Source organism: Physeter macrocephalus, chromosome 19 (assembly GCF_002837175.3).
Source record: "Physeter macrocephalus isolate SW-GA chromosome 19, ASM283717v5, whole genome shotgun sequence".
NCBI lineage: Eukaryota > Metazoa > Chordata > Mammalia > Artiodactyla > Physeteridae > Physeter > Physeter macrocephalus.
The window spans coordinates 12,187,044-12,200,989 of NC_041232.1; the positions used below are offsets into that span (position 1 = coordinate 12,187,044).

The window sequence follows — 13,946 nt, forward strand, 5'->3', positions numbered from 1 at the left end:
CATAAGTAGGCTTGGCAGGGAAAAAGATCTACAGGTCTAAGTGGACCCCACAAGTACCTCGGACTCAAAACTTGTACTATGCTAAGAGCCTACTTAATAGAACAGAGTTTCTCACCGTAAGGTCTGCTGCCTCTCAGATCGATTTGGGTACGTGTATGAGGGTAGGGGCAGGGATGTGGAGAGGATTAGTTACTTTTGTAAGCTAATCTTAAAATTTTCTGTTTGTATTTAGATAATGCAATTTTTAATATATGTGCATATATTTGTGTACTGTAACAGGGCTGCGAAGAGTCTTGGTACAAGCACGCTGACCTCAAAAGACCTGTAACTGGAGTAGACAGCACTCAGGGTAAGAGCAGATGCTGTATCGTGCGGAACTTATCTTTACACGTACTGACCTGCGACAAGAGATCGATTAGCCAGAATGAACAATGAAACACTTTTCTGTCCTCGAGTCTAAAAGAAATTGGTTATCCATTGACTGATATTTTCAATGATACTATAATGCTAACTTTTATTTTTAAGTGATCAAGATGGTTTTACAGAACCACTCAGCGACACTGCCTGAAAAGGGGTGTCTGATGACTGGCTGAGATTTAGACAAGTGAGAGGTCTGATTATGCTGAACTGGCAAATAAAGCCTGCAAACCGGTGTTCCCGTCCTGCACGGACTGACTCATGCAAATAAGCATCCTCTGCATTAGTATGACTCACGTAAAAGTAGCGAAACCGATTACAGATCTGGACCCGAGGCTACAACTTTCTAATATTAAAACCCACATTCTGAATTTGGTTTCCGCAAAACAACGTCATCCATCACACTAAAATAATGTTGTTAATTTGAATTTTATTGATTTTAAATTCTGTTTGTATTTAATTTGAAAATGTGTTTTGGTTTTATGGTCCTAAGAGAGCCACAAGCATAAGTTGTCGGTTTATTCTGGGTTTTTCATTTGTACACAGTTAAGAATATTTACCTCATCGCTGTGCGGGGAAGGACCATGAGATTTTTCTTTTTCTTTAAATGGAGGGCTCTTTATACATTTCTCAAGTTTGAGAAATACGGTCATGGCCCATGATTTTATGAAATGCTCCTTGAAAATAAAACCCTTCCAGAGACCTTCCTGTTGTTAAGCTCCATCACTTCAGAGTGTCCTTGGGGAGGACCAGAAAGATAAGGTAAGCTTCCTAAGAGCACTCGGCTAGTCAGTAGCAGGGCTGGGAGTAAGCGGTGCCCTCCTAGTGTATTCTAGGAGTTCTGGGTACCAGATACAACATCCTCTGGACTGGAGAAGGGCCAAGCACTTTACCAATATCGTTGACCTCGTCCTTACGGCAGACTGGATACAGTTGTTAATCTTGCCATTCTACAGAGACGAACACTGAACCCTGGAGAAGTTGTCACCAGACCAACGACGTGTATGACCTGGCCTCTGCTGTGAGGGTTTTAATGGAGTGAACCTTGTATCCACTTCTCCTTAAACCAAGACAGTCCCTTCCCTTCTGGGAGTTCACGTTTGTTTCCGTAACCCAGCACCTGGCAAAGCCCCTGCCTCATTAGAGATGCTTCGTAAATATTTGCTAAACCCACGGGTTATTTCTTAACTAAAAAGCAGTGTGGCAAGACCCCTTTTCCATGGAAAGCTCTGAGACAGGAGAGGATTCAGAACCTGTTCTTACTCAGAAGCCTCCCAAGATTTCCTGGGGCTCCCTCCCCGCTGCCTTTCAACACCAGGGTGCTGGTGACACACAGCACAATTACGGGGTGGCTACAATGAGCTGACTGCCGCCCTCCCAACAAGCCCAGACGAAGCGCGGAGACCTTGTAACTGAAAAGGCACTGAGTGCTGAGAGAGGAAGTGAGAGCAGGCGGCACCCTTCCCGTTCACCCACCCACCCTCCCCTGGGAACCTCACGTTCTCCCCAGGGTGCCCCTTTCCACCACCTGGGCTTTGTCAACTACTCTGCAACCAGTCTAGGCGTGGGGCGACAGGAAATGTCAGCTGTGATGGAAGACCATACCTATGGAATTGCAAAGGAAGGAAGAACACAACGAAAAGAAATATCCTCTCGACTTTCAGTTTACTTTTATTTTTTTTAAAGAGGAAAGCTAAGTCCACTTCCACACGGGCTGTGGTTTGGGACTGCTCTACCAGTCAGTCTGTCAGACAGAAACGTAAAAGCTCTAGCGACGTGCGATAAATACCAGAATCCTCGGCGAATACCTGCAGCTGCTTGCCTATCACAGACGCTGCGCCCGTGTCCCTGGCAGACATCGCTAATCAATTACAGTGCCATTTCCTGCGGAGCCCAGGCAGCCTCACAATCCTCCGAGACAGAACTCCAGCAGCCACGTCCAATGGGTTTGCACCGGCTTGCGAGGGGGAAGCTATCTGCTCTGGCTAGCTTCGCCCAACCCCATCACTGATTCACTCAACAAAGAGGGTCTGAGAAGTCACCAAGTGCCCAAGGTCATGTAGCGGGTGCCAGGCAGAGCCGGGCCAGAATTCAGGTCTCCTGACTCCCTGGCCAGGTGGTCTCACTTGGAAAATCACACTGGCTCCTTTCCAAGCTGACAGCTGACTTCTGATGACTGGGGGACAAGACAGCATGGAAAAGGAGAACTCCGGTAACCCGAGTACCTCACCTGGGCAAGCGCTGCTTTGTCCTGGTTTGTGCTGCACTCACTTTTACATCCTCTGGCCAGCCCTGGGTGGACATACCGGTAGGCAGAGAGCAGGATCATTCAAAGAGGGAAGCAAAGAGTTTGGCGTGGGGTTTTCTGCAGAGCAGGCTTCCAAAATGAAGACAGTATCACCCAGAACACATCTCTACCAGATTCCTCGGGGCTACGTTCCCAGGATCTTAAATGGGGGGAGGCCTGCTCTGAGAGCCAGGGCTCTGTGCCCAGCCTGCGGGACAGAGAAGCTGGAGGCGCCCAGACGGACAAGAGCCTGGGGGGTTCCCTGGGTTCCCTTGGCTCTCTGAAAAGGGTGCAGAAACACTTCAGCCTCACACGGCAAACAACTGAAGCTTAGTATTTTTCTATAGCCAGGTTTGTGCCTACACCTACGAAATGAAAATAGATCCTAGGAGGTGAAATATACTTACTAGACCAGTCTTTTCATTTCCTGGGGTTCAGTGAGCCTGGATTTAAGTCATAAGGAGGATATAATCTTTATACAAGTTGGGATGATTTCTCTTCCCCCATTTCCCTTCCGCCCTGGCTATTAACCGTGAGGCTGCTGAGTGTTCATTTCCTTCTGACCACAGAATCAGACCGCCTTCCGCAGACACCACAGCCCAGAGGATTCGCCTTTCTCTGGCAGAACGGACTCTACTGCTGACATACTTAAGGGTGGAAGTGTCTCAAAGGGAGTGAGCCTGGCCTCCCATTCCATCAGAAATCCCTTTCACAGCATCCTTAACGAACAGTCACCTTAGCCTTCGTTTGCTTACGCCTTGTAATAGGCAGTTCACTGATTCAAGAAGCGGCCTTTTTTTATCCGTTATGGATTGGGATATACGTTTTCAAAAAACTTTTTACTTGAAGGTAATTACAGACTCACACGCAGCTGTAAGAAATCATCAGAGAGATCCTATATACCCTTCACCCAGTTTCCCCTAATGGTAACATCTTGTAAAACCATAGTACAGATCACAACCAGAAAACTGACAGTAATGCCATCACTGACCTTACTCAGATGTCACCAGTTTTGCGTGTATTCATGTGTGTGCGTATTTAGTTTATGCAATTTTATCACATGTACACTCGTGTGACCACGACAGTCAAGACAGAATGGTTTCATCACAGGATCCCTTGTGCTACCCTTTTATGGCCACACCTCCCTCCCTTCTTGCCTACCTAATCCCAGGCAGCCACTAATCTGCTCTCCATCTCTGTGATTCTGTCATTTGAAGAATGCTGTATAAATGGAATCATGCAGTATGTAACCTCTGGGGATTAGCTTTGTCCACTCAGCATAATTCTCTAGAATTTATCCACGTTGTTGCATGTATCAATGGCTTGTTCCTCTTTATTGCTGAGTCATGTTCCATTGTATGGATGCATCACAGTTTAACTACCTGCCCACGGAAGGACATTATGAATAAAGCTGCTACGAACATTTGTGTGCCGCTTCCTTCCTTCCGACAGCTTTACTGAGATGCAATTCATATACCATACAATTCGCCCAAAGTGTACAATTCCACAGCTTTCAGTGTATTCACAGAGTTCTACAATCACCACCATAGCCATTTTAGAAAATTTCATCAGCCTTCATATCCTTTAGCCGTCGCCCCCAACCCCTTCTCCTCCCTAAACAACCATTAATTTACTTTCTTTCTCTCTGTATTTGTCTATTCTGGATGTTGCATATAAATAAAATCATATAATATGTGGTCTTTTGGATCTGGCTTCTTTCACTTAACGTTCTCGAGGTTCATCCATGGCGTAGCAGCTATCAGTACTTCATTCCTATTTATGGCAGAATAACATTTCAGTGTATGGATAGACCACATTTGGTTTACCCACTCATCAGCGGTTGGACATGTGTATAGGGTTTTTTTTTTGGCCACGCTGCACGGCTTTTGGGATTTTAGTTCCCCAACCAGGGATTGAACTCGGGCCCCTGGGCAGTGAAAGCGTGGACTCCTCACCACTGGACCGCCAGGGAATTCCCGTGTATCGGTTTCTGTAGGAACACAAATCTCCATTTCTCTGGAATAGATGCCCAAGAGGGCGACTGCTGGGTCACGTGCTAAGTGCCTGTCTTGTTTGTCCGAAACCGCCCACACGCTTTTCCAGGGTAGCTGTACCATTTTACATTCCCGCCAGCAATGCGCCAGGGATCCCGTTTCTCCGCATCCTCGCCGGCATTTTGTGTTACTCTTCTTTTTTTTCTTTTAGCTATTCTGACAGGATTGTGTATCTGCATGTTTTTCCTCTGAGCAGAAATCTGATTCCCAGTAACATCTGCTGTGCGTCTCCGCCCTGCAGGCTCCTCTAATCTGCCATAGCCTGGTTAGCTCACACCTCTCCCCTCTAAACCAAGCGACCCCCACATTAACAGCTGGATCCCAGATGTGGTCACACCACAGGGCGGGGATGGGACCTCTGGGATGTGGACCACGTAAGTCCTTTGAGCTGCATCCTACAGCTGGCTCGTGGGAACCCTGGAGTCCATTCAGAACCCCAGATCTTTTTTCCCAAATAAAAAGAGGTTAGGCAAGGACTCCTGCATTCTGTCTCTGGGACAGTCCCTTAATGGAAGAATTGATTCCTCCGCATTTTTTTGTTTCTGCCTTGTAGCTGTAATCATCTTCCCAGGTGGGCCCCTCATTTTCTTAGAATGTAGTGATCCCAGAGGCAGAAGCGGGCACTTTGAAATGGGCACAGTACTTAGCTCACAGTGAGCACATGTTACCTATTTATAGATTGGTCTTGATAAGCATCATACAGACATGGAAAACCACAGGCATGTTCCAAGGACTTAACAGATACGAGCTACATGGATACGTGAGAAAAGGCACGTCTCTATCCCTTGAATTTGCCACGGGAACAGCAGCAGAGAACGGGAGCGACTGGGGGCATGAATCTGACTCTGCCACTTGCTCGGGGTTTTATGGCTGTGCAGCCATCTGCCTCATCAGCGGCTGTTCCCCAGGCTTGTGGGGGAAGAAACAAATGAAATCATGAGCACAAAGGCACTTCAGGCCCCGGCAGGGCCCGCTGGTAAGGGCTGTGCAAACATCCGGAGTATTGTCAACAGTCCTCCCTCTCACGGCAGAGAACACGCCCGTGAGGGATACTGACAGAGCGACGCCGCTGCCACAGCTGACACCCACGCAGCTAACAGGCGGCCCTGAACCGGAGGTGCTGCCGAACCCCCAAACACACGCACACGCGTGGACAGATCAACTGAGAAGTGCAACTCTGGCACCACGCTGTGGCCCCTGTTATGTGTGATGCATCGAGGGTGAGGAAAGGGTGGGCGTGCAGAGTGGAGCTGACGCCTCCCTCGGACGGCCCTGACCCCAGATCATCCAGCTCATTGCTTAGGACCTAAATATAGGGGTCACTCTTGACTCCTGTTTGCATCACAGTCCTCATTAAAGCCATCAGCAGGATTCTGAAAATGCACCCCCCCCCCGGCACCGATCTGGCACCCCACCTCCACAGCTGACACCTGGTCCAAGCCACGATCACCTCTGGCCCAGGGGACTGCAAAAACCTCCCTTCGGGTCTCCGCACGAGATATTTCACAGACGGAAGTCAGATCCCGCCACTCCGTCTGCCCAGAACCTCCAGCTGCTGAGGAATAAAACCCAAACGCCTGAAGAGCACAGGGCCGAGAGCAGCCGGGGCAGTCTTGAAGAACAAGGACACCACAGAGCAAGCTATTACAAAGCCACAGTAATTAAGACAGTGCGTATTAGCACAAGGGTAGACAAATAGACCCGTGGAACAGATTAGAGAGTCCAGAAACAGACCCTCGCATACACAGTCACCTGATTTATGACAAAATCAATACTGCAGAGCAGAGGGGAAAGAATGGTCTTTGCAATAAGTGATGTTGGACCAACTGAATCTCCACGTGGGAAAAAAAAATGTCCCTTGATCTCTACCTCACGCCGTACACAGAAATCAATTCCAGATGGATTACATACCTACCTGTGAAAGGTCAAAGATTTTAGAGGAAAACACAGGAGACTGCGTTCATGAGCTTGGAGGAGGCAAAGATTTCTTAAATAGGACACAAAAGGTTCTAACCAGGAAGCGATAAAATGACAACTTGACGATACTTAAAATTAAGAGACTCAGTTCATCCAAGGACACCACTAAGCTATCCACAGAATGGGAGAGGGAGGGGATGCAATCGTATATCCACCAAAGGGCTTGAACCCAGAATATATAAAATTATATAAAAAGTAATTAAGAAAATTAATAAGAAAAAAAGACAGTCCAATTTTAAAAAATGGGCAAAAGCCTTGAATAGGCATTCTACAAAAGAGTATAGCCAAATCATGATAAATGTATGAAAAAGCATTTGATTTCCTTAGCCATCAGGGAAGCACAAATTAATATTACATGATGATGCCGTTGTATACTCACCAGACACGCCTAGAAAGAGAAAGACATATACTACCAAGTGCTGGCGAGGACAAGGGGCAACCAGAACACTCATGGAGGAAGGGCAAACTGATACAACTACTTTGGAAACCTGCTTGGCAATATTTACTGAAGCTGAAATACTCACACCCCATGACCCAGCAATTCCACTCCTACAGGTACACCCTATGGAAAGGCATGCACATGGCCACCAACAGACATACACAAGAATGTTCCCAGGAGCATGTGTTATTCAAAAAAGACAAAATGCTGCAAACTACACATTCACTGAGTCCAAATGTCCCACTCTGGTGGGGATATGCTGACTGACAGTCAGGGAGGCTACGTACACATGGGGGCAAGGAGGCATGTGGGAAATCTCTATACCTTCCTCTCAATTCTGCTGTAAACCTAAAACTGCTTGTAAAAACCAGTCCTACAACAAAACAAACCAAAAAAATCCCCGGCAAGTCAGAGGAGCAGGGATACCTCTGATGAGAAAAACGAGTCAGAGTGGGGACGTGGTTTGCAGAAATGAACACAGCAATTCTCTGAGCTGAGACCTTATCTTCAGCAGGCTCAGTGGGGCTCTAGCTTTACCTGTAATGTCTGTACGTTTCATAAAAGGGGGAAGAAAAAAATACCTTATGTGTGTAATTAAAACTAGAGGACAGAACCAAAACCCCTTAGGGCATGCCCCATCTCCCTGCAGGCCCTGGGTTTAATTTAGTCCAGGGGTCAGCAAACTTTCCCCCATAAAGGGCCAGATAGTATTTTATAACCTTGTGGATACTCTGGTCTTTGTCACAACGACGCAACTCTGCTGCTGCAGCCTAAAAGCAGCCAGGGACAAGACAATAAATGAGCATGGCTGGGTCTGATCAGTGGATGCAGTGCCTTCTTTTTAGGGTCGCTCTGCGGGGGTACACTTGGCGGGAGATGAGCGGGGGTGGGGAGGCACCTGGGGACAGCTGCGCCCTCCTTACTCCAGCCCCCTCTCAGAACCTGGCTGAGGGTTTTCTCCGCCACCCCCCACCCCAACCCCCCTTCTGGAATGGTCCAGGCTGGCTCTTGTGAACTGCCCGAGCCTGTTTTTTGCAGAGCTTCTCCCTAATGAACGGGAAGTGGCCCCATGTGTCCCGGGCCCCTGCGGAGAGCAGGTTACAGGGCTTGCAGCTTTTGGAGAAGTGCTGCTGACAGCCAGGGCAGTGACCCTGCCGCTGGGCGGGGGACAAGGGGGGAGCGCGTGAGAGAACTCGGCAGGCAAGCTGTCTTCAGCCCTTCCTCCACGGTCACGGTCACTGCGAGAGGAAATGAGGCCTGGGATGGACGGACGCTGCCCACAAAGTGGGCACAACAGGTGCACCGGGGACAGGAGATGCAAGCCCAGTAATTAAGGCCTCCAGACACCTGTTGTGAGCTCACCCATTCACACCCCTGGCAGGTGGTTCACACCTCTGAGGAAGGGGGGAAAAAAAAGGCTCAGGTGAAAAGCTCTCCATCTGTAGCCTGCAGCTGAAGGCCTAGCCTGCCAGAGACGGCGACGTGCCTGCCAGAGATGGCGACGTGCCTGCCAGAGATGGCGACGTTTCTGCCAGAGGCTTCCCACCTGACATCCCTGACCTCCGGAGACAGTGCCCCAGGGGTGTGGGTGAGGGGGCTCCAGAGTGAGAAAGAGCTGGCTGCGCCGCTTCAGAGCTGTGTGACCCTGGGCAAACTCCTTAACCTCTCTGTGTCTCACACGCCCTATCTTTATCAGATTCCACAGGGCAAGGCTTTGCACGGTTAAATCTATGTGGTCAGCAAACATTTACTGAGAACCATCTACGTACCAGGGTCCTGTGGCCACTGCAGCAAACCAGACAGCGTGTCTGGGGGTGGGGGGTGAGGGACATGAAACAGCCACACGGACAGCACTCCAAGGGGAGCTGTGAGGCGGGCTGGGTGGAACGGGAATGGGGGCCGCGGGAGAAGAGGACGGGCCAAGGTTCCCTGGCTGCGGGGTCAGGGGTGAGCCAGCGGAAGGGTGAGCTGAAGGCCTCATTTGCAACAGCAAGAATTCCAGCTAACTCTGCTTGCTCTGTGCCAGGAACTGTTCCCAAAACCAATCCTTATAACTGCCTGCTGAGGTTATATGTCATTTGGAGGTCTATGCCCATTTTCCAGATGAGGAAACAGAGACACAGAGAGGGTAAGTGACTTGCCCAAGGTCACACAGCTAGGAAGTGGTGGAGGTGGGACATGAACTCAGGCGGGCTGGACCCAAGCTGCATGTCCTTATCTGACTGCACTGTAGACTTAAGCTATACCATCATCATCACCTAAGAAGGATGCTTCTGTGCTGTGGACATTTTTCAAACCCAGGCCAGCCTTTAAGGGGCAGGATCGCTGAATGCGATACATTACTCGGGGCACTTGTAAGTGAAGTCGCGGGAGGGGGAGGGGCCGGAGAGGGGCTGTCTAGTCCCCATATCCGCTGTGACGCTCAGCCAGGAATCATAAACTCTGTGTCTACCAGGCTGGTGGGTAAGAAAGAGTGAAGTGGGCCGGGTGGGAGGTTCAAGAGCAGGTGTGAGCAGCCACTACAAAGAGCAACAGCCAAGGCCACATAGGAACCCGGGCCTGATGGAGTCAGATCTTTTGATGTTTCTTCCCAGGTCAAAAACCAGGGTTGGATGTGAAACCCCATGCTTTGCAAATATGGGACACCAACTCGCCCCCACCAGCCTGCCCCCAACACCGTGTGGGCCCAAATAAGCCACACCAGGGGCCGCATCTACCCTGCTCGTTTGCAACCTTTGCTACAAGGAGAGAGGCAGTGAGGAGAGAGGCACTGAATCAACGGCAGCACCTGCTTCTCAGGTGAGCCTTTCACTGCCTGGGGAGGGAGGATAAGTGGGCGTGACTGTCAATCCCCTCCTGCAGATGAGGAAACTGAGGCTGGCTGACTGCCAAACTACACTCTGGCTCCGAATCTCCTGATCTTTCCATTGCTTTGCGGGCAGGATTGGCTACATAGTTTGCTGGGCCCAGTGTAAAATGAGAATTGAGGGCCCCTTGTGGGAAAATTAAGAATTTCAAGATGGCGACAGGAGAGCCTGAAACCAAGTGTGAGGCCTTGAGGGACTACACAGGTCAGATGTTCACGAGGCTGGCCCTGTCTGCAGAACCTCTTTCTTGGAAGATCACTGCCTTCCAGAAACCAGGTGCTTCAAATCAAGGCTGCCCCTGGAGTACAAAAGAAATGGGCAAGCTGAGGGTCCTTCTAGCAACAGCCCCTTGACCTCTGTGCCTCAGTTTCCTCATCTAGAAAATGGACACAACAATAGTTCCACCAGGCTGGGCTGTCCTGAAGATACACTGATACCATGAGTGCCCAGGATGTGGTCAGCTCAGTGTCCGAGGCCTCCTAAGTGCTCGCGGGCACTAGCCACCTGGTTCCCAAGGGGTCTTTGCTATCTCAGGGCCGTCACTTGAAACGTGGGTGGGAACGAGACCCTTCCATCAAATGCTTTGGCTCTGCACACACGCGCTTGTGCGTCAGGATGGGAGGCCCTGAATGCAGAGGCTTCCACTGAGCGAACGGACTGAGGCTCCATGGAAGCATCCGAGGGGCTGTTCTCCGAACCACACTTCTGCCCTGGGGTCTTTCAAACCCAGGCTTCCGGATGGAGGCGGGAAAAGAATCAAAAAACAACTTAGCTTAGGGAGGGTGGGAGGGAGGCTCAAGAGGGAGGGAATATGGGGATATACGTGTATACATAGAGCTGATTCACTTTGCTGTACAGCAGAAACTAACGCAACATTGTACAGCAATTATACTCCAATAAAGATGTGAAACAAAAAACGACTGAGCAAAACAACTTAGCACAGGCATGCACATGCGCACACCTACCCCACAGTCAACCCAGAGGGCAGGGGGATGCCCACTTTCCACCTTTTTTCTTCTGGAATCGATACTGACGTAAGACTGTGGGCACCTGCCGGGTGAGCCGAGGACCACTCCCATCCTCGCTCTGGTTGTGGGCTGAGGCGTTTGCGCCCAGCACCCACGTGTACCCTTGCGCGGTCTGGGGAACCCCGGCTTGTCCTCCACATGTCCTTTCAGGGCTTGAGGGGGAGCAGCTCGGCCTCGCCCTGTGTCTCACATTCCGTTCTGACCCTCTCTGCCCCGGAACCTAGCTGGCGGGGGAGAGGGCTACAGTGGAGGGCGCGGGCGGCTGGGAGGGAGGGAGATAATTAGGGAAAAGAGGAAAAAAAAAAAAAAAAGGATATGCCGCAGAGCACTTCCAAGGATTCAGCACTACTGTGACACGGGCTCTGAATAGAGTCAGACCTGCCCTGGGTTCAAAGCCTGGAGCCGCTGGCTTTGGGCTGTTTAATGACCACAGCTAATGCTAGTTAACTACCCACTCCATACCAGGTGCCGTATTAAGTGCCCCACATGCATAATCTCACTTAATCCTTTTAACAGCCCTTGAGGCAGCCACACGATGAGGGAGCTGGGTGCCAGCCCGAGCCACCTGCCAACCCAGTGGGTAGGAATTTGGGCTCTGGAGCTGGTTTCTTCACTGGGAACTGGAGCCGATGACGACCACTCCGCGGGGCTGTCATCAGGCAAAGCGCTTCAGCCCCCAGTGCCTGGCACAGAGGCCGCGCCCGAAAACTCTCCTTCATGATCACGATCAACACTAGCATCGCTATCAAAATTCGGAGCACGTGTTATCACCAAAATTGTGACTACTATTTTATGCCAGGGGAAACTGAGGCCCAGAAAGGGGGCGGCAGAGACAGAACTGCTGTCTCCTAATCCACTGCTGTGTCTACTCGGACTTTTCTAAAGGGCGGGGCCTCGAGTTGTCCCAGAGGACGATCCCGCAGAGGCATGGATCTGCAGGGCCTCTTGGCACCCCTCGGGCTGGGTTTAAGGGGTTGGGGTGTGGTGCAGGGAGGCCCGGGTGGAAGGCTGGTGGCCTCCAGGAAAGGCCCAGGCAAACGCCGCCTCGGCTGAGAAACCGCTGCCCCCAGTGCACGGGCAGGGCCCCCAGCGGCTGGGGAGGGCGGGCGAGCTGCTGTCCCCCAGCGGCTGTCTCAAGAACCAGACCATGCCCTCCCACGGCGCTGCACTCATGCCCTCACACCCTGGGTGTATCACTGTGCGACTGTCACTGTCGCTTTCCTTCCTGGTCCTTCACAAACAGTGAATTCCTTGAGAGAGAAGCCTGTCTCTCCTGAAATGGCTACGTGCCGGGCACCTAGCACAGTGCCTGGTACAAACGACACACGTGTGGGATGGTGGTTCCACTAAAAGGATAACAGCATCCCTCCTTGGCGGCGCTGCTCTGCTGCTTGATAAGAGATACAGCATAGGAAGGCATGTAGCAGAGCCCAACACACAGTGAGCTGGTGATTTTGATTATGCCTGGTAGGATAACTCCATGAAAACCGCCTGGCAAAATGGACCGGACTGGTTCCCCTAAACCCTGACATCTTCCCCTGGCTCTGACCTTTGCCGGCCACTGGCTTTGTCTGAAACTGGGTCTGTGCGTTCCTGGCAGACCTTGTCTCCCAGAGAAGGTTCACAGCGACCCCTGCTGCCCGCGCTCGGAACGGCCTCAGACCCCCGGCCAGCACACACACAACAAAGCCAGGCTCCAAGCAGGCTCTGGATTTCCAGGGGTTGATGAAAACTACCACCAGAACAATGGCAGGAAGAAGAGACACCACATGTAATGATGTTCGGGGGACACTAATTCCCTGTCTTCTCAAAATAAATATAAAACGTGAGATCAGACAAAGCGCTTTTCCCTTCCCGTTGCGGTCTTTTGTTTCCCTGGATAAGTGTCATCCTCAACAGGCTGCGGCACCAAGCGAAACCGTCATTTCGGCAGGATGCTGTTTCCTGATCAACACGTGCTGCTCGGAGCAATCCCGTTTTGATCTGGCGGTTCTTAAATTGGACTCTTTAAAAAGCAGGAGCATGGTCGAAACCAGCGGCCGTGCGAGGCTCGGCATACATACCTTCTCGTGACGGCGACCCACTCCTCTTGACTCGTCTCCCCAGATGCTGGGAGATGGCAAATAGCCTCCTGCAGATGGTGACCCCACCTTACCAGGCTGTTACTACCACGCAGGGGACCCTGGGAACATAGCTAAGACCGCGCTACTAAGAAATCGACAGGGTCCCCGTCTTTGCATCAGCACCGGGCTACTGTCTGTTAATGAATTGTGTGCCAGCGTATGATTTAGAATGGGGGGGAGGACGACAGGCATTTTGAAAGCAGACCCTTCAAGTGGTTCCCCATTCTTTACACCACGGAGTAGGAGCAAAGAGGGTAGATTTCACACAAAGATAATACATACTTTCCAGCCTCCAAAATCTACGACTTATATTTTGCAACCACCGCTGACCTGGCAAGATGCTAATTGGTAATCCTAATTGGGATTTAGCTCTCCTGATCTTCACGCCAGAACTGGACAAATGCAGGTTAAACAAACAAGGTCTAGCACGCAGAATCCTAAATGTTCACCCCTATGCAGGCCACAGAGCTGTAGCTCCCCAGAATACCCTCAGATTGCAGCCGAGCTTCCATGATCTGCTTGGTTGGGGCCAACGTCATCTGCCTTAGGTTCTGAGAGCTAGAAGGGTCTGTTCTCTGCGCCACACAGCACACGCCTGGAGAGCGCCCTGGCTTTATAAACATTTCCCCCTTATGCCCTCTCTCTAAAGACGTTTCATCCAAGGCTTGGTGCTGGGTGATACCTAACTTTTCTGTAAAACCAAACAGTGTCATGTACCGGCACAGGGGTTGCAAACTCGTGGCCCCTGGGTTAT

General features: G+C 50.7%; 1 protein-coding gene across 1 annotated transcript in view; it reads right to left on the reverse strand.

Annotated features, from left to right (window-relative positions):
- The window catches only part of RBM19 (RNA binding motif protein 19), a 127,122-nt gene that overhangs the window by 69,607 nt on the left and 43,569 nt on the right, over window positions 1-13,946 (reverse strand). The window lies entirely within an intron of this gene.